The sequence below is a fragment of the Topomyia yanbarensis genome, chromosome 3 (genome assembly GCF_030247195.1).
Source record: "Topomyia yanbarensis strain Yona2022 chromosome 3, ASM3024719v1, whole genome shotgun sequence".
NCBI lineage: Eukaryota > Metazoa > Arthropoda > Insecta > Diptera > Culicidae > Topomyia > Topomyia yanbarensis.
Genome location: NC_080672.1, coordinates 246,168,859 through 246,196,471, shown reverse-complemented (window position 1 = coordinate 246,196,471; position 27,613 = coordinate 246,168,859). Strand labels below are relative to the sequence as shown.

At 42.4% G+C, this 27,613-nt stretch overlaps 1 protein-coding gene and 1 long non-coding RNA gene across 4 annotated transcripts in view; both read left to right on the top strand.

The window, feature by feature from the left end:
• Positions 1 to 27,613, top strand: part of LOC131692030 (scavenger receptor class B member 1) — a 247,130-nt gene that overhangs the window by 598 nt on the left and 218,919 nt on the right. The gene's annotated exons all lie outside the window — the stretch shown is intronic.
• On the top strand, positions 14,556 to 27,606 carry LOC131692034 (uncharacterized). Its single transcript, XR_009305899.1, has 3 exons — positions 14,556 to 14,693; positions 26,774 to 27,069; positions 27,125 to 27,606. It is a non-coding gene; the product is annotated as an uncharacterized LOC131692034 (long non-coding RNA).

Below are 27,613 nucleotides of genomic sequence, written 5' to 3'. Positions count from 1 at the left end.
CAATATCAACACATTCAAATTCTCTCTCTCTGTCGCACTCATATGAAATATGAGGTCCTTCGCGTTTCATCAATTCTTATACAATACATATAAACGCTTCGGATGTTCCTAAAGTGTGTATCATTTCACTTGTCAATATATTATGCATCAGCGAAAGCAAATATAATGTGAAGAAGGGTTTCGTGTCTCACTACACAACACGTTTTCGTATTTCCAGATCTGCTCAAACTCGGCCAGCTTTTAAAAACACAGTCTAATTAAAAACCAAGTTGTTATAGTGGTGGGATGTTTCGTGCCGTGTTGAGTTGAAATAGCTTTTCTATCCGGACATCAACAACAAGGTAGCCAGTGCACAAAATATAAACAGTCCTTCCCGCCCTGTATGGAGAGCAAGACCTACGGTCTGAGTAATGCTCAGGTGCGGAAAGAAGTCCGAGAACTGGTCCGGTTCCTGAAACTGGTACTGACCCATACTAAACTAGTTCAGATCCATGGGCTAATCTGGACCCGAGATCTGTTCCGGCTTTGGGATCTGGGCATTGACCGGAACTATAGGCATCTGGAATCCAAAATGATAATAGAATTTTACCCAAAAGTAATAGAAACATACCCGTCGGTGACAATTTTGTTTTGTTTTACATTATAAATTACTTAAAACTAGAAGATTACATATTGATTTTTCAATGAAACTAAAAAAGATTTAATTTTCGTAAGATTAGGGGGTCATTCATTTTTTATGGCAATATGGTTTAAAATTTTAAACAGTGAGATTATTGGAGCAATAATTTTTATATTTATATTATATTATTTTATATTAAAAGTAGGAATAACTAGAGGGCGTGATTGAATTTTGTAAAGATTCGGGGAGATTAATTAGAGTTAGTTTTATGTGGTAATAGAGTTGGGCATTTTCAACGAGATTATGTAATATAATAGTTAAAGCAAGAAGAGACAAGAAGAGCTAAATGTTTCGGAAAGATATTTGGAGCGAAGGGGGGTGGGGGGTAGGGGTATACTTCGGGGTATAAGGGTCAGGGAAGAGAGGATGGACAACGATGACAGGGGGAGAAAATTATAAACTTTCAGTTTCAGGCATTGGGAGATCAACGGCATAGATTACAGACTCGGGTGGCCTTCATCAGGAAAAATCATGTACTGGAACACTGGGTGGTCCTCCTCAAGGCGAGAGAGGTTGAGATTTCGTAGTACGGCTCAGATGTGGATCGGCAACACTTCGAGTTGCGCGTGTGATGTTCGTTCTGCAGGTCCCGTATTTGTCGGCTCATTCGACAGATGATTTGTGTCGCCTTGGAGTCGCATCAAACCTTCGTGGGTGTATGGAACGGGTGGAAGAGAGCGTTTCTGAGAATTATAAGAAATAAGAAGGGGCAGTTAAATTTGTATATTGATGATTTTACGAAGGTGTACACGAGGGACATATAGAGGAGATAGCGGCTTGCCAGCACATCTCGAAGCGGGACGTTGGTTGCTCTTCCTCGGGCCCGCAGAGTATCCATTAACCGAGACCTGGCACGCCCAGACAATGTGCTCGATGTCATGATAGTCGTCGCCACAAGTGCAGATTCCACTATTCACGAGCCCAATACGCCGGAGATGTGCGTGTAATGGTTCGCCATGAGTCGGGACATCACACGATTGAAGTCACGACCCACATCCATCCCTTTGAACCAAGGTTTCATCGATACCTTGGGGATTATCGTATGTAGCCACCTTCCTAGCTCCCCATTTGCTCCACGAGTTTTGCCAACTTTCGAGGGTTCTCTGATGAGTAATACTGAAATATTCGCTGAAGCAAATTGGTCTTTCATAAACGTCACCTTCTAGGGCACCCACCTTAGCTAAGGAGTCCGCCTTCTCATTGTCCAGAATGGGGCAATGAGAAGGGACCCACACCAAGGTAATCTGGAAAGATTTGTCAGATAAAGCACTCAGTAGCTCCCGTCTTTTCCCCAAAAAATACGAGAAGTGCTTTCCATGTTTCATCGAACGAATAGCGTCAATGGAACTGAGGCTATCCGAAACGATGAAGTTATGGTCTGCGGGTAATGTTTCGTTGATCCCAAGGGTATACTGAATAGCAGCTAGTTCTGCGGCGTAAACTAAAACAGGGTCACTGAGTTTGTAAGAGGCGGTGAACTTTTGATTGAAAATACCGAAGGCAGTGGACCCTTCGAAGTTTGATCCGTCAGTATAAAACATCTTAGAGCAGTCGACTTCTCGGATTTTTTTATAAAAAATGTTTGGAACCACTTGTGGGCGTATGTGGTCCGGAATTCCACTAATCTCGTCTTTCACGGATGTGTCGAAGAAAACAGTAGAATCAGAAGTATTTATGAAATGCACACGGTTGGGATTGTAAGAAGAAGGATTAATATTCTGCACCAAGTAATCAAAGTGCAGTGACATGAAATGAATCTGAGAATTTAACTCAACAAGCCTTTCGAAATTTTCAATCACCACCGGGTTCAAGATATCGCATCGAATGAGTAATCGATATGAGAGGTCCCAAAACAATATTTCAGAGGGAGAACGCCCGACAGGACCTCGAGACTCATCGTATGGGTCGACTGCATGAACTCTAAGACGATGCGCAAACAACGATACTGAATTCTTTCGAGTTTGATAATATGTATGTTCGCGCCGGACCGAAATTATTGATAATTAGGTCTCCTGGGTGGGCACCCCACCATGTTCCGGTTATTGTACGGAGAAAGTTAATCCTTTGTTGGCATTTCTGTTTCAGATACCTAATGTGGCATCCCCAAGTACCTTTCGAATCGAACCAGACCCCTATATATTTTACTGTGAAGACCTGAGCTATAGTTCGACCCATTAATAGAAGCTGTAATTGTGCTGGTTCACGCTTCCTATAAAATACAACTAGCTCTGTTTCCTCCGTGGAGAATTCGATACCCAGCTTAATAGCCCAAGCAGACAAATTGTCCAAGGTATTCTGTAACGCTCCTTGTAGATCAACAGCTTTAGGTCCCGTTACAGAAACCACGCCATCGTCTGCAAGTTGCTTTAACGTGCAAGAATTGTCAAGACATTCATCAATGTCGTTGACATAGAAATTGTATAACAGAGGGCTTAGACATAAGCCCTGGGGAAGGCCCATGTAACTAAATCGTGATGTCGATAAATCACCATGCAAAAAATGCATGTGCTTTTCCGACAACAAGTTTAGTAAAAAGTTGTTAAAAGTCGCTGAAAGGCCATGCTGGTGAATCATCTCTGAAAGAATGTTGATAAAAACTGAATAAAAAGCCCTCTTTATATCTAGGAACACTAATGTCATATGCTCTTTGCTAGTATAGGCCATTTGAATTTCGGTTGAGAGCAACGCAAAACAATCGTTCGTCCCTTTGTCTTTGCGAAAGCCTAATTATGTATCTGACAGTAAGCCATTTGCTTCAACCCAATTGTCGAGACAATTGACGAAACGAGATAGGATCATTTTCTCGAACAACTTCCGAATACAGGACAGCATTGCGATCAGTCGATACGAATTGTGGTCGGAGACTGGTTTTCCTGGTTTTTGGATGGCGATGACCTTCACCTGTCTCCAATCGTGTGGGACAATGTTAGTCTCAAGAAACTTGAATGTACAGTAACAAAACCATGATTTTCACTGTGACAGTACAGTAATTTTACAATTATATACAGTGAGTTTTAGTGTTGTGCTACAATACAAAAACAATAAACTATAACGTTTTTACAGTAAATTTCAATGTAAAATAGATTTTTACAGTGAAAAAGGGGGGTGGTTATGTCTCTTAACATTAAAAATCAATTTTTCTCTATACATATTTACAAAACAGTAAAATTTAATGTGAATGCACTGTATCAGTTATTTTTTCTGAACAGTGAAATTTATTGTTACATGAAATTAACTGTGAGAACTTGGCATCGAACACTGTTGAAAGTAATAACTATAATATTTATTGTTTTATGATTGTTTGTAGGGTAAATGCTATTGTAAAATTCTATCCGGGAAGTTCAATTAGCTTCTCTTGGCAGAGTCTGGCAGATTCTTCAACAAGTTGAATTTGATTCTCTCTGGCCCTGGGGCTTTATTGTTACACGACACGAGAGCAAGTGAGAACTCCAGCATCGAAAAAGGTGTTTCGTTCGCATTATCATGAGGGGACGCGGCGCGGTAGATCTTCTGTGCCGGAGCGGAATCCGGACAAACCTTCTTGGCAAAATCGAATATCCAACGGGTTGAATATTCCACGCTCTCGTTGGTACTGTTTCGGTTCCGCAAACGCCGGGCCGTGCCCCATAGAGTGCTAATCGATGTTTCTCTCGTTACTCCGTCAATGAACCGGCGCAAGTAACTACATTTCTTGACCTTCATCAAACTCTTCATTCGCGTTTCTGTCGAGAATCAAGCCAGCCAAAAAGCTGTACTCTTCCTCCGGAGGAAGTTCTTGGGTAGATTCGATGTTGTCAGATATCGCGTGGGGATCAGGGATTACCTTCCACGCGCAATCTAACTGTAGCTACGTCGAACAAAGGGATAAATCTATTGCACTTAGGGGGAGGGATCCGTGTCATTTCACCCGTTTTTAGAACTGTCATATTGAAGTTTTCGCAAATATTGTGAATTAAAGAAGAACGGTTATCATCATAAAAGCAACCCCATTCCGTACCGTGAGAGTTAAAGTCTCCTAAAACTAGTCTCGGTGCGGGCAGGGATTCTATGATGTCATGTAGCCGGCGGTGCCCAATCGCGATGTTGGGGGGAATATATATGGAAGCTATGCAAAGATCTTCGCCTTTGATTTTTACATGACATGCGACAATTTCAATGCCTGGTATCGAGGGAAGGTTAATTCTGTGGAAGAAATAGCACTTTTTGATCCCCAAAACTACTCCTCCGTAGGGGTATTTTAATCCAAGCGAATAATATTAAAATCGTGGAAGTTTGGGTTTATATCAGAAGTTAACCAAGTTTCACATAGAGCGAATGCATCGCATCTCAAGCTATTTATTAAAAATTTGAAAAAATCTATTTTTGGGATGATACTTCTGCAATTTCACTGTAGATCAGTGATCAAATCCGTGACCTCGCTCGATGAATTAGCCATCGAAGGATACAATCGCTGAAAGGAGGGGCCATTTCGCAGTCAACAGCTTTAAAAATGCAAATTCCCAAATGGGAAAATTTTGGACGATTCCAAATTTTTTGTGCATAAGGACACATACCTTACATAAAGTACGGTTTTTGTTTCAGTGTTTCGGATTCTCCTCGTCAGTAACTAGCACCAACTGGGTGTCTAGTTAGACGATGTATCTAAGCTAGTACCCAAATTAGCACTAGTTAGACACTAAAATCCAAAAAGTCACACGTCTTGCGTGAACACTAAACAACTGGCTTATACCGAGTGATGTCTCGATAGTAAGCACAGAAGTTCTGTTTGCCGACGAAGAATATGAACCGAAACTGTCTTATGGTTTGAAGACCCAAACGCCTGAAATTATGCAAATTCCCAAATGGGAAAATTTTGGACGATTCCAAATTTTTTGTGCATAAGGACACATACCTTATATGAAGTACGGTTTTTGTTTTAGTGTTTCGGATTCTGCTCGTCAGTAACTAGCACCAACTGGGTGTCTAGTTAGACGATGTATCTAAGCTAGTACCCAAATTAGCACTAGTTATACATACATCGTCATCGTCTAATGTTTCTCCTTTAGTATTTGCATCTAACTATTTCATCCACCCAATTTTTAGTGATCTTCGGGTCCAACAGTTGGGGAAACAAGAACATGACAAATAAGTCGGCACCTCGGATCGCCTATAAGTTCAACGTCCGCGCTATAGCAAAGAGGAAACGACATGGAGAGAAACGTCGTTTGGCTTGCACGCAAGCAGAACATTTCTCGAGTACTTTTTCAAATGGACGTAAGTAACAATGAGAGATTCTCTTTGAGGTCTTTCTCTTCTGTTCATTACTCGGCCATTTCAACATTTACTACTCTACTCTTTGCATAATATTGTAGTAAAAACCGTCGGCTTTCGATATGTACTGGAAAATTAGTACAAAGTGTTGTAATGACGTCGTAATAAACGAAAGAGAAAGTAAACAAAGAGAGGCTCTCAATGTTACTTACGTCCATTTGAAAAAGTACTCGAGATTTGTTCTAGCCGCCCGGTATTCATTCTTCATCACAGGAGATGGAAGAAGTGAACAACCTATATTTACAGCAGGGCACGGGAGTTACTGAATAGGAAGCTATTTTAAAATCTGATACACGTGATCGTTACATAACACCCCAGCTTATTTTACGAAAATTTGGTTGAAGGAGTAAAACCAAATTTTCGTAACGGTAAACTGTACAGAAGAACAAGAAATAAAAAATTGAAGACTTACACATTACAAGCAATCACCTTATAGCAACTTAAGATTACTATATAAAAATATTTACAAAATATTCGGCTCCGGTGGTACGAATTTACTGAGTGAGTTTGATATTCCATTCGTTTCCTTGTTGGCGGTTCAAACATCAAACACTCAATCACTTATATAAAATATTTATTTGATTTGTATTTCCTCAAATATAATTAATTTCCGGATGACTACTGTGTTATGCTGAAGGCTGATGATACCGCTCGGCTTCGTCTTGAAACACGCTGATACAGCAGCCAACATGATAAGATTGAGCAAGATGTCGTTTCTACTTCCCATCCTAATCAAACAATATCCCACGCCGTATTGAACTGCCGCTACGCCACCGATTTTAGCGATTGGCGTCACGCCGATATGCCGTCGGTCGAAATCGCACCAACACCGTTGATAACAATATTTTTATCGGGGCACACCTCTAATTGGCGCATCGTCCTCGTTCATCAAAGGCTGTTTGACGTAATCTATTTACATAGATTCTTATGCGTTTATGTGTGAAATCTTTCTAACGCTTTTCACGAATTTTGCGCTATCCCAACCTATGGTGTGATAAATATTTTCAGCAATTGTGAAAAGCATGCAAAAGGAATTTGGCAACGATGGTCGCTTGTTGCCCCCAAGATTATCGGCAGGGCCTAGTATAGTGAAAATTAAGAAGAGCAAGAAACATGTTGTTGTCTCTTCTCTTTGATCTACAAGTATAAAAGCAATATCAACCAGAGTATTGTCTGTTTTGTTCTCACAAAGAATTGTGATTGATACCAAATTCTCAATCTCTCTTAAGATTCAACTGAATAGAGTGACCGTAGGTTCACTGCTCTTTACATGTTGAGAAATAATCCTATATCATTCGTTTACGAGCGCTCTATCGAGAAGCAAGTGTTTTTCTCTAGTCCGTATGTGTAAGACAAATAATAGTGCTAATCCGCGTTCAAGGTTATCTGCACATTCTCTGCCTCTCGAGGTTTGGACTTTTGTGGGTGTGTTAACCGTTAGGCCGCATACCTCAGCCATTTGTTCGCACAGTGAGGATTGAACAATAGCCAGCTATATAAGCTGGACTGGTGCGTCACGGGAAACAAATTTACAGATAAGTGAAATCTCTTTTGACACATTTACGGTTTATTCCCGTCTGCGCGGGTGCTAACCCCGTGCGCCGACAGTGTCGATGGCTCTCTCCCCGGATAGCCCAATGGACGCCGAATCGACTCCCAAGGCTCTCCCCCGACCCAAACAATATCTAGAGCTCTCGACCGGTCCCTTTGTGGTCTTCTTTCGGCCCAGAACAAAATCGCTGAATCTATCGGTTCTCGGCTATGACCGAAATAAGATAGGTCCGCGCAGACAGGGTCAGGGTCGTGTTGACTAATTCAAAGCAGGCAAACGATATTGCTTACTACGAGCACTTTACGAAGGACTATTATGTGTATATTCCAGCAGTAAAAGTACAGTTTGAAGGCGTTGTCACCGATGAGAGTTTGACATGCGAGGATCTGCATCAGTACGGGGTTGGCCGTTTCAGTGAAAGTACATGAGTGCAAGCGCAAACGCTCAGTAGTGGTTGCGGAGATGGTTCAAAAATCAAACCCTTATCGGGTACCGCTTTACCGAATTATGCCCTCTTGCACAAGGTTCGTCTGTATATGCGTCTGTTTGTATCGCGGGTCATGAATTGCACAAAATGTAAACAATTGGGTCACACAGCCACCCATTGTAGCAATAAGGCCCACTGTGGAAAATGCGGTAGATGATTCGTGCAATAAGAATTCTGAGAAGTGTTTTTACTGTGCAAAGATTCTGCATGATATCTCGGCATGTTCCGCGTACAAACTACGCAACGAACGTTCTTTCGCAGAAATGCTAAATAAAGCTACGCCACCATCCTCAACAAACATCTATGCTCACTTACCTCCTGACAAGGGCGAGGCTGATGACCCACAAAAGGGAACATCTACTGGGGTGCCTAGAGGTTATAGGAAGAGGAGGAACATTTCCTCTCCTAAAGGTCCTTGTAAAGGCCAGAATAGGGATACTTTGATGGGGCTCATAAAGTGACATCTATTGGAAGTGTTGCAACCAAACCGAAGCGAGTAGCTTCTGGTCTCGGAGGATTAAACTCAAAGAAGGAGTTCCCAGCACTTCCCGGAACATCAAAAACCCCAAGTGTTCCTCTGTTTCAATTCGAGAATAATCGCGACACTGCAATAATCAAACTCTCGGACATTGTGGACTGGATAATAAAAACTTTCAATAGTACTCCTATTAAAAGTCTTATGTTAGCTTTTCTCCCTACAGTAAGAACATTTTTAAAGCACGGTTTTTGTTTTAGTGTTTCGCATTCTCCTCGTCAGTAACTAGCACCAACTGGGTGTCTAGTTAGACGATGTATCTAAGCTAGTACCTAATATATATATATATATATATATATATATATATATATATATATATATATATATATATATATATATATATATATATATATATATATATATATATATATATATATATATATATATATATATATATATATATATATATATATATATATATATATATATATATATATATATATATATATATATATATATATATATATATATATATATATATATATATATATATATATATATATATATATATATATATATATATATATATATATATATATATATATATATATATATATATATATATATATATATATATATATATATATATATATATATATATATATATATATATATATATATATATTTATATATATATATATATATATATATATATATACATATATATATATATATATATATATATATATATATATATATATATATATATATATATTAAGCGGACTCCAAATTGTGATTGCTAACTTAAATTCAAATCACATTTCCTAATGCTTGGAAAGCTACATGCTACATCCAACTGAATATTATATCTTCCATTTGAGACTTGGTTTGAGAAAATCGGTTCAGTGATCACCTAAGAATCGATGTGACTTCAATTACGGAATATACCCGGAATGCAGAACTTCCGGAATTGTTGACAGTGGACAATGTATTTAAAGAATGTTTGATTTGCAATCAGTGATCTAGATCTGCGAAGTAATTTGATGACCATTTCAATAGATTTTTAACCTATGAGGTATTACAATTGTAACGGTTTATATGGGAAATTCCAGTGTGACCTTACTAACCAACCTATACCACCAGAACCACAAGTATGAACCGAATGAAATGAATTTCATTTGAAATCAAGTTTGTAAAAATCGATTGAGAATTCGCTAGGAAATAGGTGTGATATTAGTTTAAGAATCTTGGTGAGACCCCCGGGGACATCAAGAACCGTCATAGGTGGCCAATGAGGTCAAAGCTACTTTGATTGGTCATAGCTGATCTAGACCTGCAAATCCAAGTAATGTTGCACTTGTTCTAATACGTGTTACATCATTTAGACATCATGGTGTTGCCAATTTATATGGTAATTTGCTGGCTGACCACACTCTTCAACCCGTAACTCCGGAACCGGAAGTCGGATCGGATCAGAGCTAAAAATTCAATAGCAGCTTATGGGATCTTTATACCTTTTATTTGATACTAAGTTTGTGTGAATCGGTTCAGCCATCTCTGAGAAAATTGTGTGAGTTTAAATAAAACACACCCCCACATACACACATATACATACACAGACATTTTCCTATCTCGACGAACTGAGTCGAATGGTATATGAAACTCGGCCCTCCGTGCCTCGGTTCAAAAGTCGATTTTTACAGTGATTGCATAGCCTTTCTTTATATGAGAAGAGCAAAAAGAACATTTGAACCACGTATAAGGCACCCCTATCCCGAGCAAACCAAAAACCCATAATACCCCCATGCTCATGGGGTTTATCATGGGTGTTGGAAATGGGTTCAACCCATGAAAACACCATCACCATGGTCCGGTAGATCCCATATAAAATACCATATGTTGGTATATTTATGGGTTATTGAGACCATTTTATGGTGTCTTGATGGTTGTGAATTTTGGCACGGACCATGCTTAAGGTCTTTTCAAGGGGCTATGTGGTGGTTGAACCCATGAGTATTTGCTCGGGATCCCATTTATATTGAACTGATATAAGTCAACATCTCAGCGGGCACACAAATTATGAGCCCCACTGACAGTTCAAATTGTTCTGCTTGTTTTGCTCGAAGCTCGATTTTCACTAATCAGATACCGTACGGCATGACTCAATTTTTAGACAGTGTTGTTTTGGACATGTCGGTGAATAACAAAAACTTTAAACCATGGTGCACCAACAAATTAAACGAACTCGACTATCACAAAATTGTGTCGAATGAAATTGATTCTGTTTATTGTGGATCGACCCTAACGCAATGTTTTAGATGTTGGCATAGAAATCATGGCGTCGTAGCAGATACCTGATTTGAACACAATCACCAATGCAGCTTTAACGATAAAGATCTTGATGTGAATGACGCGAGAGAAATAAATGATTCGCAAGATGTAGTAGGCGAGTAGACAAATGTTTTCTCGCCGTAAAAAAAGCTACTTGACTATGCAACTCAAAACTCACCGAACTATTATTAAACAAACCACGCTATGCACCCCTGAGAGATAAATTTCTACCTGAAAATACTGTAATCAGATATCTAGGTCAATTTTACAGAAGAGCGTTACAGCAAAATGTAAACAAACTGGTTTTATGCTTATTATTAAAGCATATCTATCGAATTATTGTTGTACATTGAAATAATTAAGGGAAAAAGCATTCTGGACTGTAAAACTAAGATTATTAAAAAGGGCTTAATTCAACTTTATGTGCAACAAAATCATTTTGTTGCTAGGCCCCTTCGGTTTAATTTCATTTTTAACAAACATGTAGAGTCTGAATGATTTTCTAACATTTATATAAGCTCACTAAAATCATATCATGGAACAATAACAGAAATTTTCGTAAGTATAATGCAATTAGCTCGAATTTAAAATTCGCACGTATTACGCCCTGATTATTTCTGTAGCTTTTATACGCCCTGATTATTTCTGTAGCTTTTATACGCTCTGCTTTACCGACTTTTTTATTTTGCCAACGCTCATGCGGCCTTTACTTACGTCTGTTGTCAACATTGTATTGTTGTTAAGCCTGCCCCTGTACGACGAGAATGAGTACGCGAGGATTGTGAACGAACGAGTGCGAGATTGTAGAGCGTGCCAAACGTACCTACGTATCTGTCTGCTATAGCGTTTTCCCGGATCACTGAACAAGCGATTTAAGCGCCACCTCTTACGATGACCGCTTGTCACGTTCAAGGTTGCCCGACCAGAAACCCAACCTCAGGGCGAGTTAGTTTTATTTAAAATTTGGGGAAAACGAAACGGCAGACGCAAAAGCCGAAGGGTACTCCGTCTCGCGGGACGACACCAAACAATACGCAAAGAGTCCGCAACTAATTAATCGAAAATTTGCACCAACTCGTGGTTCTCATCACTGGCAGAGTCCCAAAAAACAACCAAACAATAAGCCAGCTTCTAAAACCAGAGTGGGGACTGTTTTCCCGAGCAGTCCAACCCGGAGTAAACAACAAAAAAAACTACAAGGAATGAACGCGAAACATGAGACCCTTCAACGAGACATCTATCGAAATATCACTTCAAATCACTTAAACATTCGCTTAGGGGACACACAATCTTATTTTTACATTTATTCCAAAACTACACTTATTTTGCTAATCCTACATTTCTAATACCGGTTCAAAGCCCTAGCATGTGCGGGTGGAAATTTTTGTACTAGCTACAATCTCTACCTTTGCTCAAGCTTTTGCTTACCCTGCGCAGGGAATTTAGGCGTTTACTCACAGTCTGTCTATTCGCTGACCATCTCACGCTGCGGCTTTCGATGCGCACTCACACCATCAAACTTCGACGACTGCTGGTGCCGCGCTGCTTGCTCCAAATACGACGAGTGCCGTTCGGTACTGACGCGGCGGTTTCGCGCTTTCTAGCGCCGACGGTGTTGTTGAGGTCCTAGGGGGATTGATGGTAACTGCTGGTAGTGTCGGACCTCCGGACAGCGTACCAGCAACAAATTACGGATCTACGAATCCGGCGGACGGCGTTTAGTGATGCCGCATTACGCACGTGGCGACGCTTCTTGGTGCGAGTTTTTACTGCAACGGACGCAATTCCTCAGCAAACGTGGATGCAGAGTGTGGTGGCAGGAGGTGGGATGATCTTTGCTGGCGGTGCGGTAGTAGCTTCGCCAGGCGCAAAATCTGCAATTAAAAGCCGTCGCACGGCTGGCAGACGGTTTGAGCTTGTCGTTTGAAGACCTATTTATTTAACCCTTTTTTACCTTTTTTTTCTCGCATTTGCCCGCAAAGTCTCCGCACATTCAACTTTTCTCCTAATTGCGCTAGCCCTATTAGAATGAAAGCGATATTTTTTTTAATTAGCCTAATCTACTGAGCTCTCATGTTGTTAAGACAAACCTCGGAACGAAATCACGATACTACAAGCACACTCTGTCTTCTTCCACTGACCAAATTGAAATGGTTGAACAGGGAAACTGTGAATCCTCAGATTAAACGAGTTTTGAGGGTTTGAAACCGGAAATTACATTGCGAACTCATTTGGAACTGTTCGGGATCGAACCACCTCTCGTTTCTCCTTTGGTATTTGCATCTAACTGTTTCATCCACCCAATTTTTAGTGATCTTCGGGTCCAACAGTTGGGGAAACAAGAACATGACAAATAAGTCGACACCTCGGATCGCCTGTAAGTTCAACGTCCGCGCTATAGCAAAGAGAAAACGACATGGAGAGAAACGTCGTTTGGCTTGCACGCAAGCAGAACATTTGTTCTAGCCGCCCGGTATTCATTCTTCATCATAGGAGATGGAAGAAGTGAACAACCTATATTTACAGCAGGGCACGGGAGTTACTGAATAGGAAGCTATTTTAAAATCTGATACACGTGATCGTTACATAACACCCCAGCTTATTTTACGAAAATTTGGTTGAAGGAGTAAAACCAAATTTTCGTAACGGTAAACTGTACAGAAGAACAAGAAAAAAACTTGAAGACTTACACATTACAAGCAATCACCTTATAGCAACTTAAGATTACTATATACAAATATTTACAAAATATTCGGCTCCGGTGGTACGAATTTACTGAGTGAGTTTGATATTCCATTCGTTTCCTTGTTGGCGGTTCAAACATCAAACACTCAATCACTTACAAGTTCCCATAATAGCATTGCATCTAAAACTTCTCAATTCTAGATCAAGCTTATCCCCATACAACACAAACACTAAATCTCAATAACACACACAGGTTCATTCAACTTCGGGACTACTCCAATCTAATGGAAAGGTATCCCTACATTGAACTCACCGCACTGTTTCGCCTTTTGAGAGAACCCCAATACACTTATTGGTCAACACTCTCAATTGGACAAAACGCAAGTAATTCATAATGAATCGACTAACAACAAGAACAAGCTCATTAGACTTCATGACTACTCCAATTCAATGGAAAGGTATCCTTCCATCTAATTTACCGCACAGTTTTGTCTTCCGAGAAAACCCCAACATATCTCTTGGTCACAAATCTCGGAAAGACAAAACGCATTAACCTCATCCGTACCCCTAGCAGTAACTCTAACGCCGAAATGCATCGACCAGTGAGAAATCTGCCATAATATTTCCCAAAAACCCAAACTCAATTATTTCAGCTGCGTATGCAACGCCGGAACTTGTCCGACCATATGAATACACACACGCACACTGAAATAACATAAACATTACCCTACTCCACCTTTACATTATGTTTCTCACGCCGAAATATTTCGGCCACACAAAACATAACGAAAGTGTAGGTAAAAAGTTTGCAACCCTATAAAAGCTCCCAAAATTTCGCTCATAGCACGCACACAATGAATCACCAACACGGTCACGATGAGTAACGTCAAAACAAAAAAAGTAAATAGTGGAACGAGTCAGTTTTAGATTTCATGTTCGTTTTTTTTATAGGTAAATTAATAAATTGTTGGCCACCCAACAAACGGTGGACGACGGAACATGGTAAGCTAACATCAAGTTTATTTATATTTTCTAGGTAGCTGCTCCCGAGGATGGACGGGTGTCGACGATGAACCCACCCACAGGAATACTCCTACGATGCAACTGGTTTTGAAGAAACCAGCAGAAATCGAGAAGTTGGATTCCGATTGAGTGTTTTGAACAGGATCTAATGGTAAGTTTATTTTTTTAGGAGCAACCGGACTGGCCCCGGACCAGTTGTGAATGAAGGAGGTGACGTTATACGGTGTCATCGATATACCCCCCAAATCACAGAGAACAGACATCCATGATCGAAGAAAAATATTTAAAAAACGTGTGTAAACATTTGAATTAATATACTAAAAACACTAGCGCCATCACACCAACCTATCCCAACTATCCGTCAAATCGATTCCGGAACCGGTTCGAAATCCAGGATGGATTCTGCATGGAATCTAGCTCAACGAAAACAACCGATTCCGACTCTATCGGTTGACGCATTTGAGCTGGAATTCATGCTGGAAGTCCAAATCGGTTCCGGACTAGTTTGACTGGGTAGAGGAATAACCGGTGTCAATTCTGTCGCACTCAGTCACAAAAAACATGACGACAGTAGCGCACCTGGTTTAGATATCCAAACTACCTTCGAAACCGTTAGAGATTTTACACAAGTTGAATGCTGAAGATGGTCGTCTGTTCTCTGTGCCCAAATGTTCCTCAATAACATAAAGAAACAAATAAATAACATGAAAATAATAAATCACAAATAAATAAATAAACATCTAAATAAATAAATACTATTTTGGAAATACTATTTAGGAAATCAATAAATATTACCTACATGCATAAATAAATAAATAATTTAACATTTTATGAACAAAAAATGTAAATAAATAAATAAGATTACCATGCACGGAAATAACTATACTATGCATCAATAAATAACTCTATATACAAAAAAAACAACTACCCCTTGTAGTTGTAAGTAGCAGGCAATTTCTTTAATAAATGTTAGGGTTAGGTATAAACATAACTCGACTCGATGTAGTTGCAAAAAAAAACTAACATCATTTCATCCGAAAGGGAAAATTTTTCAAAATATATATATATATATATATATATATATATATATATATATATATATATATATATATATATATATATATATATATATATATATATATATATATATATATATATATATATATATATATATATATATATATATATATATATATATATATATATATATATATATATATATATATATATATATATTGGGGGAGGGTGGGTGATTGTGATCAGCACAACACCCTATTCGTCTTCTTCTATCGTTGTGGTCCTGAGGAAAGGTCCACGACTTCTCTCTCGACAGGTACGCCCACCTGTTCGAATGAAGTTTCCCTCAGGGAATTCTTTGAAAATTCAGAAACTTTCCTCCTTAGTAATTGCTATGGCCAGCTCGATTGACTTTGGTTTGCTCTTTATCGACCTTGCAGGTGAAGGATATCCGAGTCTTATTGTGCGGTCATCGTCCAAGAATCCCCGATCTTGGACTCGCGCTAGGTTTCCCCCTACTGGTACTCCTCTTCAACGCCACATTGGCTCGGAGTTTCTGGTTATGGGGATCATTCTAGCTTGCGCCATGAACTCTCTCTGACTTCTGGTCGAGCGGATGGCTATACATGCACTAGCAACTACTACGGGAGAAACGCTTCTTATTTCCCGAATTCAAATTAACTTTCCAACCAGATTTGTAAGGTCTCAAAGAGCCCCCAGTAAATGCAAGTTATTGTGGGGGCGGCAGCTGTTCCAAGAACAGTGCGGCGCCGTACAAACGGTTGAACAGTATTTTCCGCAACCAGAGCAATTGTCTACTCAAGAAATGAGAGATACATAGCTCGAATTAGTTTCTTTTAATTGGGAGAGGGAGGTATTTGGTGGGGCGAGCTGTTTCAGAAATTTACAATGGAATATCCCCATTCGCCTCCCACCTAAATCCAATAGGCATTCGACCGAAGGTTGTAGTAGGACGAATGCTTCTCATAGGCGGTCTGGAGGTTTTTCCGGACGTCTGCTAACAGCTTCTTTTGTTCTTCATTTCCCAGCAGTCCGTCGTTACTGGTGGGAGAATCTCTAAGCTGGCGATATTCCCGACCATCGGAAATCCGGTTCCTTCCAAACATGCCAAAGTACGGGGTGTGACGAGTGGCATCATTGACAGAATTTCGAACCGCGTCGGCTATCTGCTGCAGATTGTTCGTCCATTCTCGGTGATCCTTCCGAATGCAGGCACGAATGGCGGTCGCGATTACTCGGTTGACCCTTTCGGTATCATTAATCTGCGGGTGATAGTTTGGCGTTCTCCAGTGGGTGACGTGATACCTGGTCAAAAGATTTTGGAAGAACTGGGAAACAAACTGCGTTCCATTGTCGGACAGGATTACTTCCGGAACGCCAAACAGCAGAAACAGTGAATTCTCTACGAAGCTAACTAAAGATTCTGCTGTTGCTTGTCGAGAGGGCTGAACGATAACAAACTTGCTGAAAAGGTCCGTAACCACCAGTAAGCAGGTGCTCCTGCCCTTCCCCCTATGCTGGGAGTGAACCTACATAGTCCATCGCGAGAAACTGCCAAGGATATTGGGCCATTTTTTTCTGTCCGGCCATCGGAGGGGCCGAGTTCTGGTTCGTCGCTTTGCTCATTTGACAGGTCAAGCAGCACTGACAGAACCGTTTCACCTCGCAACTCATCAGGGGCCAATAATATCGCTCCCTTATGCTGGCCAACGTTTTCTCCGCTCCGAGGTGCGCCCTCTCGTGGGTGGTGCGTACAATATCAGCTCGTTCTGACTTCGAAGGGTAATGTTTCCATTGAAAACGGGCATCCTCTACTTTCCCATCCACTTTCACGAGCTTAAGGACTTGGCCTCCCACCATGCGAAAGTCAGGAAACTTTGCTGGTTCCTTCCCGATTCTAGCCATAAGTACTCGGTGATCGCCGTCCTTCACCTGAACGGAGACTATTTCTATCGACCGCGACAGACAGCCAGGATATTGCTCCTCCCTTTCCGGTATTCCAGCTCGATGTTATACGACTGGATTTTAAGAGCCCATCACAATAGCTTCGCATTACCGGACTCCACGCCAATGGTAAAGCTGTAAGCTACGGGCATCCGTGACTACCTTAAACCGCGTCCCCTCGTAGTGTCGAAAGTGCTCTATGGCCAGCAACACTCCCAAACACTCTTTCTCAACGCTGGCATACTTTCGCTGGGTACTGCTCAGCTTTTTACTAAAGTAAGCTATGACCTTCTGTTCGCCGTCCTGTTGTTGGACTAGGGCTGCTCCAACCGCATTGTCAGAAGCGTCTGACTTGATGGAAAATGGCAGTGCAAAGTTGGGGTTTCCTAGTATAGGCGCAGACACCAACGCAGCCTTCAACTCCCCAAAGGCTGCTTCGGCCGCTTCTTTCCACTGGAATTTGACCCTGGATTTCCTAAGCAAATCCGATATCGGTGTGACGATTCGGCTATAGTCCCGGATGAATCGTTGATAAAAGCCGGCAAGTCCTAACAGCCGACGGATGTCCTTTACATTTCGGGGCCGTGCATAGTCTAGGATCGGCGAGATCCGGCTATTATCGATCGATACGCCTTCCTCCGTAAGTAGGTATCCTAGGTAGGTCACCTGCTTTCTGCAAAAGCGGCTTTTATCCAGGGATATGGTGAGGTTCGCTTTAGATAATCGATCCGCTACAATCCGCAGTAACCGCATATGCTCTGCTAATGTCTCTGTGGCAATGAAAATGTCATCCAGGTAGACGAAGACATTGGGCTCGAATTTGGAAATACGCATCCTTCAGATCTACAACGGAGTAGTACTTGGCCTTTCCCAGACGATGGAAAATCCCTCCCATATTCCGCATTGGATAGGAATCTTTTTTGGTCCAAGCATTGATACGTCGCGAGTCGAGACATACTCTAAACTTTCCGTTTGCTTTCCGAACGGGAACTAGAGCGCTGGCCCACTCGCTAGTACACTCCTCTATAGCGTCCATCCGTTTATACCTCTCCAGTTCAGCTTCCATCTCGGCCTGCACAGCCGGGGAACAGCGATACAATGGCGTGCGCGTAGGTTTGGCCTTCTCACGTAAAACGATTTCGTGCTGCAATAGCGTGGTCCTTCCCAGTCGATTTTCAGTTGTACATGGAAACAATCTAATTACCTCAGCTAGTTGTTTACGTTCCTCCGTTGTCAATTCGTGCTCGGTTTCGACCGTCTCAGGGGTCGTCTTGAATGCCTCTGGTAACTTCAAAGCTAGAATATCTAGAGTTTCGTCTGGTTCGATTTGCTTCAGTGCCGGAAGTGTGGCGATCGGTAATATCGACACCTGTAATGTATCCATCTCAGGGCTTGGTTGACCAGTAAATTCAGCGATATTGACTTGTTCGAAGCCATTCTCCCCTAAGACCATCGGTTGAATTCCAAATCTCTTCCAAAAGTCATATCCAAGGATCAAAGCCCGCGACACTTGAGGAACTACCAACGTGGGAAGAATTTTCGTCACTCCCCGAAACCTAATTGGCAGCTGAACGTAACCTAGGCTCTCGTGTACAGTCCGCAGTTACGATTTTCAGCAGACTCGGTTGCAAGGCTAAACCATTTCGTTCCGCAATGTCCGGAATGTTGGTGACGCTAACGCTTGCCCCGGAATCTAAAAGGGCGTCGTAGTTGTTGTCGAAAATCTGCACGGTGACGTGCGGACAACTTTCTGTCTGTACTCTTACCTCACAAACCTTCTGAAAAAGATCTTCAAACGCGAAACTGGGAACATTTGTATCGGTAGGAATGTCATCGTTCCCTCTCTTGCATTCCTGATCTATTTTCCCGGCACTCTATTAGTGTCCGTCTGACGAGGACGGGGGTGACTATCGCACTTTGCGGTTGTCTTCCGTTGGGTTCCGCACAAGTAACAGAAGATTCGTTTTTCTTCTCTGCAATGCCTCCAGACATGTCCAGTTTTCCGACAATTCCAACAAAGCGGAACTGGTCTATCTACTCCACTCTCTGGTATCTGGTTGGATTATTGCGATACGGGTTGATGCCTTTTCCGATCCCTGTCGTACTTCCTATCGAGGGCGTTAAGCTCTTCCGGCTCTGAATAAGAAGAATACGAATCCTCAACCTTTTCTTCGATTCGATGAACATTCGCCGGTCGAGATGGTCCGTCCCGAGCATGGCGGTACGCTGGATCATGAGCATCGATGCGGTAGGCATAGTACTCCAACTTCCGAAGGTCCCTCACGGTTCGGCAGGCCAGCTTGGACCGGTAATGGTAACGCATGTTGTCCCATATCACTTCGAACAGTCTTTCTTGGTCCAACGGCCTGGTCAACAACTTATTTAGTCGTTCGATTTCCATTTTGAAAGAAAGGAACGTCTCCTGGCGAAGTTGCTTGCGCTCGTAAATCCTCTGCCGATTTCCTTGATCTTTATTAGGGTTGCCGTACATATATCGTATTTTTTCTTCGAAGTCCTCCCAATTGAGGAACTCGTCCGAATAAATTTTCGGCGAATCGGCGACTTCTTCTGTGTCAGGTAAAGCCAAGAAGGGTATATGTCCTTCCGAAGCAATACAAGATGCTGCACGCCCTCAATGTAAATTTCACTTACAGTCTGCTGATGAACACAACTCTACCGCCGCTGTGAATCTTCAATGTCAAAAACAAAATTTGGATCCCATCGTAACGAGCACGTCTCTTCATAGCACATTCGGCTCTACAACGATCACAGAAGGACTAAGCACTCTATGCTATGCTGGTATGACTCATCGCACCCTGGGACGCACTGCAGCTAGCACTATGGAAGCCCTAGATCCCCCTGCCATAGTCGAGCCATTGCAGCCAGCGTTCACCAGTCGTCCCGGTCCTGTGTGCAGGAGTGGGGAAGGGGTCTTCCAAATCGATACCAACGGCAATCAATCGCGGCATTCAAACCTACAAATATATTACCAGAATGCCGGTGGTATGAATTCAGTAATCGAAGATTATTTGGTAGCAAGTTCGGATGAATGCTTCGACATAATCGCCCTCACAGAGACGTGGCTTAGCGATAGCACTCTGTCAGTGCAAGCATTTGGTGCCAACTACGATGTTTTCCGAACTGATCGCAGCTCACGTAACAGTCTCAAGGCTACCGGCGGCGGGGTACTTGTGGCTATCCATCGTCGATTGAAAGCGCAACTGATTGACGATACTTTGGGGGTCTGTGTCGAGCAGGTGTGGGTGCGAATCAAACTGGCTGGCTACGCACTTTTTCTTTGCGTGGTTTATCTTCCACCGGACCGCACTCGCGATTCGACATTGATTGATTCACATACTGAGTCACTGGAACGGATTTCCGCTCAAGCAAGCCCGGTTGATGAGATCCTGATTGTTGGTGATTTCAATTTCTCCGGATTAAAATGGCGCTCTGCTTCTGACGGTTTTATGTTCGCTGATCCCGAACTGTCATCTTTTCATGCTGGTATCACCAGTTTGCTTGACTGCTACAGTCTAAATCTGCTGCGCCAAACGAATAATGTGGTGAACGAGAACAACAGAATCCTTGATCTCTGTTTTTCGAGCAAATCTGACTACGCGCCAAAAGTTACCGCAGCACCGTTCCCCCTGGTAAAGACTGTTAGACATCACCCTCCCCTGCATATATTGCTTGAAGCGATTCGAGTGAAGCATGACTGCAATGCTTCTGACACCGTCAGCTATAATTTTAGAAAAGCCAACTATAATAGCATTATTGACTTCCTGTCGAATATCCACTGGACTGAAATTCTCGACAATGATGATGTCAACGTTGCAGTGCAGACCTTCTCCAATGTTATGAGCTATGCTATCGATCGCTATGTACCCAAAAGAAGTGGCCTTCAATCTAAGCACCCAGCGTGGCACACTGCCGAGCTGAGACGGTTAAAAGCGACTAAAAGAGCCGCTCTGAAGAAGTACTCCAAGTTTGGGGGCTACGTGCTGCGACAACACTACGTTCATGTTAACCAAGTCTATAAAAAGACATCGAAGCGTTGCCATGCCGATTACTTGCGAAACGTGCAACGTAAGTTGAAGTCCGAACCTAAAACATTCTGGAAGCATGTAAACGAGCAAAGAAAGGAATCCGGGTTGCCTTCAACGATGAGCTATGGAGGACGTATGAGCTCTAGTTTACAGGAGATCTGCCAACTATTCTCTGAAAAGTTCGCGAGTGTTTTCTCCAACGAGAAACTGACATCGACCCAGGCTTCACGCGCGGCTCTCAATGTACCTCAATCATACCAGTCTTTGAACTCTATCAATATCGACAATAATATGGTACAACTGGCGATTAGCAAAATGAAGGCTTCAACCTCGGCAGGCCCAGACGGTATACCAACTATTATTCTAAAAAAATGCTCTGCCGGTCTAATTGAACCTCTTTGTCATCTGTTTCAATTGTCGCTATCAACCGGAGTATTTCCCGAACTCTGGAAATCCTCCTTCATGTTTCCAGTTCACAAAAAAGGTGATAAAAAGGTAGTTGACAATTACCGTGGTATTACAACGCTGAGCGCAGTTCCTAAGCTGTTTGTAATGGCTGTGTTGGAACCCATCTCCAGCCACTGCAAACAGTATATCTCCGAGACTCAGCATGGATTTATGCCGAAACGTTCAACATCTACGAATCTTCTGTCGTTCACAACATATGTTACAGATGCTATGTCGGACGGCCTTCAAACTGACGTTATCTACACGGATCTTTCCGCTGCTTTTGACAAGATAAATCACGCTATTGCAGTGGCAAAATTGGATAGACTTGGCTTTGGTACTAATATTCTCCGTTGGATGCAATCGTATCTCAGTGATCGTCGTCTAGCAGTCAAGATAGGTGATTGTGTATCCGAAGAGTTCTTTGCTTCATCTGGTATTCCGCAAGGCAGCCATCTCGGTCCATTGATTTTTCTTCTGTATTTCAACGACGTTAACTTTTGTTTAGAAGGACCACGGTTGTCTTTCGCCGACGACCTCAAGTTATACCATAGAATACGGAATATTGATGATGCAGCTTTCCTTCAACGCCAACTGGAAACCTTTGCGGAATGGTGCGAGATCAACCGAATGACCCTAAACCCCAAGAAATGTACGGTCATTACGTTCTCGAGGAAAAAAACGCCAATTCGATTCAATTACTGTCTAGCTGAATCCACAATTGACAGAGCGAATTGCGTCAAAGATCTTGGAGTTTTTCTCGATGAACAACTGACGTTTAAACAGCATATCAGCTATATTGTCGCAAAGGCGTCACGCTGTTTGGGGTTCATAATGAGAATATCTAAGCACTTTTCAGATATTTACTGCTTGAAATCTCTCTACTGCTCACTCGTTCGATCAACTCTGGAATATTGTTCAGTTGTGTGGAACCCTCATTATCTCAACGGTGTCCATCGAATTGAGACAGTACAGCGCAGATTTGTTCGGTTTGCCCTTCGTCGATTGCCTTGGAGCAACCCTCACCAGCTGCCAAGTTATGAAAGCCGGGGTTTGCTTATTGGACTCGATACATTGCAAGTGCGACGTGATCTATTCCGTGCTATTACGATTTCGGATATTTTGCAAGATCGAATTGACTGCCCCGAGCTTCTCAGTGCGATAAATTTGAACGTTCGCCCTCGCGCCCTTCGCAATAATTTATTCCTCCGATTACCTCTTCGCCGGACTAACTATGGAGTAAACGGTGCCATCATTGGTTTGCAGCGGACCTTCAACAGAGTGTCATCCGAGTTCGATCTTCACATTCCACGTAGCAGTTTACATGTTGACTTTTTAAATAGATTAAGAAATTATCATTAGGACCATACTGTGTCTGTTGATATTAATTAATTATAAATAACATAGATACCAGTCGTAAGCTTTCCCTCTAAAGATCGTGTGGACTCTTTGCAGCAATACATCATCTGCGATTCGATCCATCGTGGCTAGTCGGCGGATTTTATGCAAAAAATCTTCCAGCGAGCGTTGACGGGCATCCCCACTGAAGGTCAAGTGCCACTTTTCCATGCGGCGATCTGCGATCTGAATCTCCGCATCGCTGATTCGTCGGTACCTACGCTGCCGAAATTGGCGATGAAATACATCAGGGCCCTCTTCGTCGTCGGAGCTAAGACCGGAACTACGTTCCCAGAAGTTACCCGAATTTCGAAAACCCTGACTCGATCGGATTCTTTCTCCCTCGTACCCCCTCGGAGAATCTGGCAAATTATTTCGTCGTTGTACTTCATCTCGCTCATAATAGCTCCTCCCGAAATAAAGCCTGGAATAATCGTTTGTTATCGTCACCGGTTGGCTGCCTCTACGTCGGTCTCCTTGATATTGATCCCTCAAGTTGTAGCCTTCGTTGAGAGACCGCTCATCGTAACGGGGTTCCCGCGGATAATCCGATCGCATGGTTATCTCTCCAGCCCTCCCTTCTCTGCGGACATTTTGGCGGTTAACTTCCAACTGGCTCGTCGCATTCCTACGAGCATTCCCGTTCCCGGAAGAACGCCAATCGAATGTTCCGCCATTTGTGCCGTTTCCAGCCAGAATATTACTAGCTCTGGGTCGATCTGCTAGATGAGATTTAACCAGCTCTCTCTCGAGCTGGGCGATTCGGTCCAACAATACCTTGCTCTGATCACTTACCCCTCCCTCCAATGCCTGCCCTTGGTTGGACACTGGACTGCCTATATCGTTATTCTCCTCAACCGAATCATCTCTATTTTGACCTCCAACCGCCCCAGACTCGTCTTCTTCAACCCCTTCCTTACCCAATGATTCTCTCCGAGCATCTGCTGCCAACGCCCAACTTTGTTTTTCGTCGGGCCCTTTCCGCCCACTAGACCTGTCCAAAATACTACGTATATGGTTTGCAAGCTCCCTCCGAATTGGCAGATTGGGAGTCTGACATCTCATAACCCTGAGAAGATAATGCTTCAGACGAGAAATTACCCGTTCATCAGGCCCATTATCCAACTTCCTACTCAAAGTTTCAACCCTTCCCATAATGTAGTCGTATTCCTTATCTATAGTGTACGGGGACGAATAGTCACGATTCTCACGTACATCTTCGTGAAACAAATTCCGAAGCAACCTATATTTGACGTCCGGGTCGCATTTCGTCTCCTCAGCCTTACCCCGAATAACCAATTCGTAGTCCACCTCCTCGTTAGTCAGGTGGTCAGCGTGGGGAAATGGGTTCGTCATATTGAATGACTGCAATAATTTATTTTAATAAAAAAAACCAACTGATGAACACGAAACAAAAACCTACAACTATCACTTCACACCAGTTTTCGTACCGTAAATATGTACAACTATAAGAGAAAATTATTGAAGAAATATATTACGTATAATACAAGAACAAATAAACCATTAAATGGAGTTTACTATATTCAAAAGAAAGAAATACCATGAACCGAATCGAAGAATAATTACACAAAAAAATTAGCTTTCCTAAGATCTCCCAAAAACGTGGCCCCACGTTGGGCGCCAAAATGTAGCGCGTGCCAAACGTACCTACGTATCTGTCTGCTATAGCGTTTTCCCAGATCACTGAACAAGCGATTTAAGCGCCACCTCTTACGAGGAACGCTTGTCACGTTCATGGTTGCCCGACCAGAAACCCAACCCCAGGGCGGGTTAGTTTTATTTAAAATTTGGGGAAAACGAAACGGCAGACGCAAAAGCCGAAGGGTACTCCGTCTCGCGGGACGACACCAAACAATACGCAAAGAGTCCGCAACTATATTTGACGTCAAATTATTTCACAAAAATGTTTTGTTCATGCGAATCAAGTACTGATCCACAATCATGCACTGCTAGGCCCCATGCAAAACTGACTCAGACATCACTTCGTTAAAAGTTTAATAACTTCTTTTACCAAAGCCGGATTGACTAGCAGTCTTCAACAAATTTGTAGGCAATTAAATTGTCTTTCTTATTTTCACTTACAGTGATAATACGATGCATATAGTGCCACCTAGTGGCGAAAATGCGAGTTAGTGGGTTTTCTCCATGTAAATTGTCGAAAAATCCCATACAAACTTCAGGCATGTTGGTCCGGTAGCTAGACTTGTCCGATTTGCTTCAAATTTGGTACAAGTACTCCTGGTGGAACTAGGAATCGACGCAGGCATAGGCCGATAGGGGTCATTTTTTCCTGTCACTCTAGGGGACACACAATCTAATTTTTACATTTATTCCAAAACTACACTTATTTTGCTAATCCTACATTTCTAATACCGGTTCAGGGCCCTAGCATGTGCGGGTGGAAATTTTTGTACTAGCTATAATCTCTATCTTTGCTCAAGCTTTTGCTTACCCTGCGCAGGGAATTTAGGCGTTTACTCACAGTCTGTCTATTCGTTAACCATCTCACGCTGCGGCTTTCGATGCGCACTCACACCATCAAACTTCGACGACTGCTGGTGCCGCGCTGCTTGCTCCAAATACGACGAGTGCCGTTCGGTACTGACGCGGCGGTTTCGCGCTTTCTAGCGCCGATGGTGTTGTGGAGGTCCTAGGGGGATTGATGGTAACTGCTGGTAGTGTCGGACCTCCGGACAGCGTACCAGCAACAAATTACGGATCTACGAATCCGGCTGACGGCGTTTAGTGATGCCGCATTACGCACGTTGCGACGCTTCTTGGTGCGAGTTTTTACTGCAACGGACGCAATTCCTCAGCAAACGTGGATGCAGAGTGTGGTGGTAGGAGGTGGGATGATCTTTGCTGGCGGTGCGGTAGTAGCTTTGCCAGGCGCAAAATCTGCAATTAAAAGCCGTCGCACGGCTGGCAGACGGTTTGAGCTTGTCGTTTGAAGACCTATTTATTTAACCTTTTTTACCTTTTTTTCTCGCACTTTCCCGCAAAGTCTCCGCACATTCAACTTTTCTCCTAATTGCGCTAGCCCTATTAGAATGAAAGTGATATTATTTTTTTTTAATTAGCCTAATCAACTGAGCTCTCATGTTGTTAAGACAAACCTCGGAACGAAATCACGATACTACAAGCACACTCTGTCTTCTTCCACTGACCAAATTGAAATGGTTGAACAGGGAAACTGTGAATCCTCAGATTAAACGAGTTTTAAGGGTTTGAAACCGGAAATTACATTGCGAACTCATTTGGAACTGTTCGGGATCGAACCACCTCTCGTTTCTCCTTTGGTATTTGCATCTAACTATTTCATCCACCCAATTTTTAGTGATCTTCGGGTCCAACAGTTGGGGAAACAAGAACATGACAAATAAGTCGGCACCTCGTATCGCCTGTAAGTTCAACGTCCGCGCTATAGCAAAGAGAAAACGACATGGAGAGAAACGTCGTTTGGCTTGCACGCAAGCAGAACATTTGTTCTAGCCGCCCGGTATTCATTCTTCACCATAGGAGATGGAAGAAGTGAACAACCTATCTTTACAGCAGGGCACGGGAGTTACTGAATAGGAAGCTATTTTAAAATCTGATACACGTGATCGCTACAAGATGATATCGTTGACGACGGTAAGAATTATCTATTTATCGGTACTTATTTGTTTGTGACAACGTCATGTTTTAGATGGATCCGCTTACGAATATGTGGAGAATTATCGCGAAGTATTTGACGAGGACGAACTGAAGGCAGAGAGTTCCAGTTGAACTAAGGAGAAAGGCAAAAAGGTGCAAGAAACTAGCACAGGAAGATTCTGCTCCGGTGGCCGGCTCGCTCAAGAACTATTTCAACAAAATTTCGGATGATGTACTGGCGGATGTTTAGGATGAGATTAAATCCGAAGGGACTGGAGGTGAAATTGCTTCTAAGCAGATTAAAGAAATCCGGCCGATGAAAATGGGTCCGAGGCCGAACCCAGTGGACAATGAAGAAGAAGTATATGGAGAATTTTAGCAAGAATATTAAAAAGACGGAGAAAGTGGTGGAACATGACAGCGATGAGGAGATGCTGGTTCAGATTATGAAGCAAAGTTTCACGGATAATCGACAAAAAGTAAAACCTAAATCTGCTCCGGCCAAACAGGAAGCACATATTTTGCCAACGTTCATGTGACC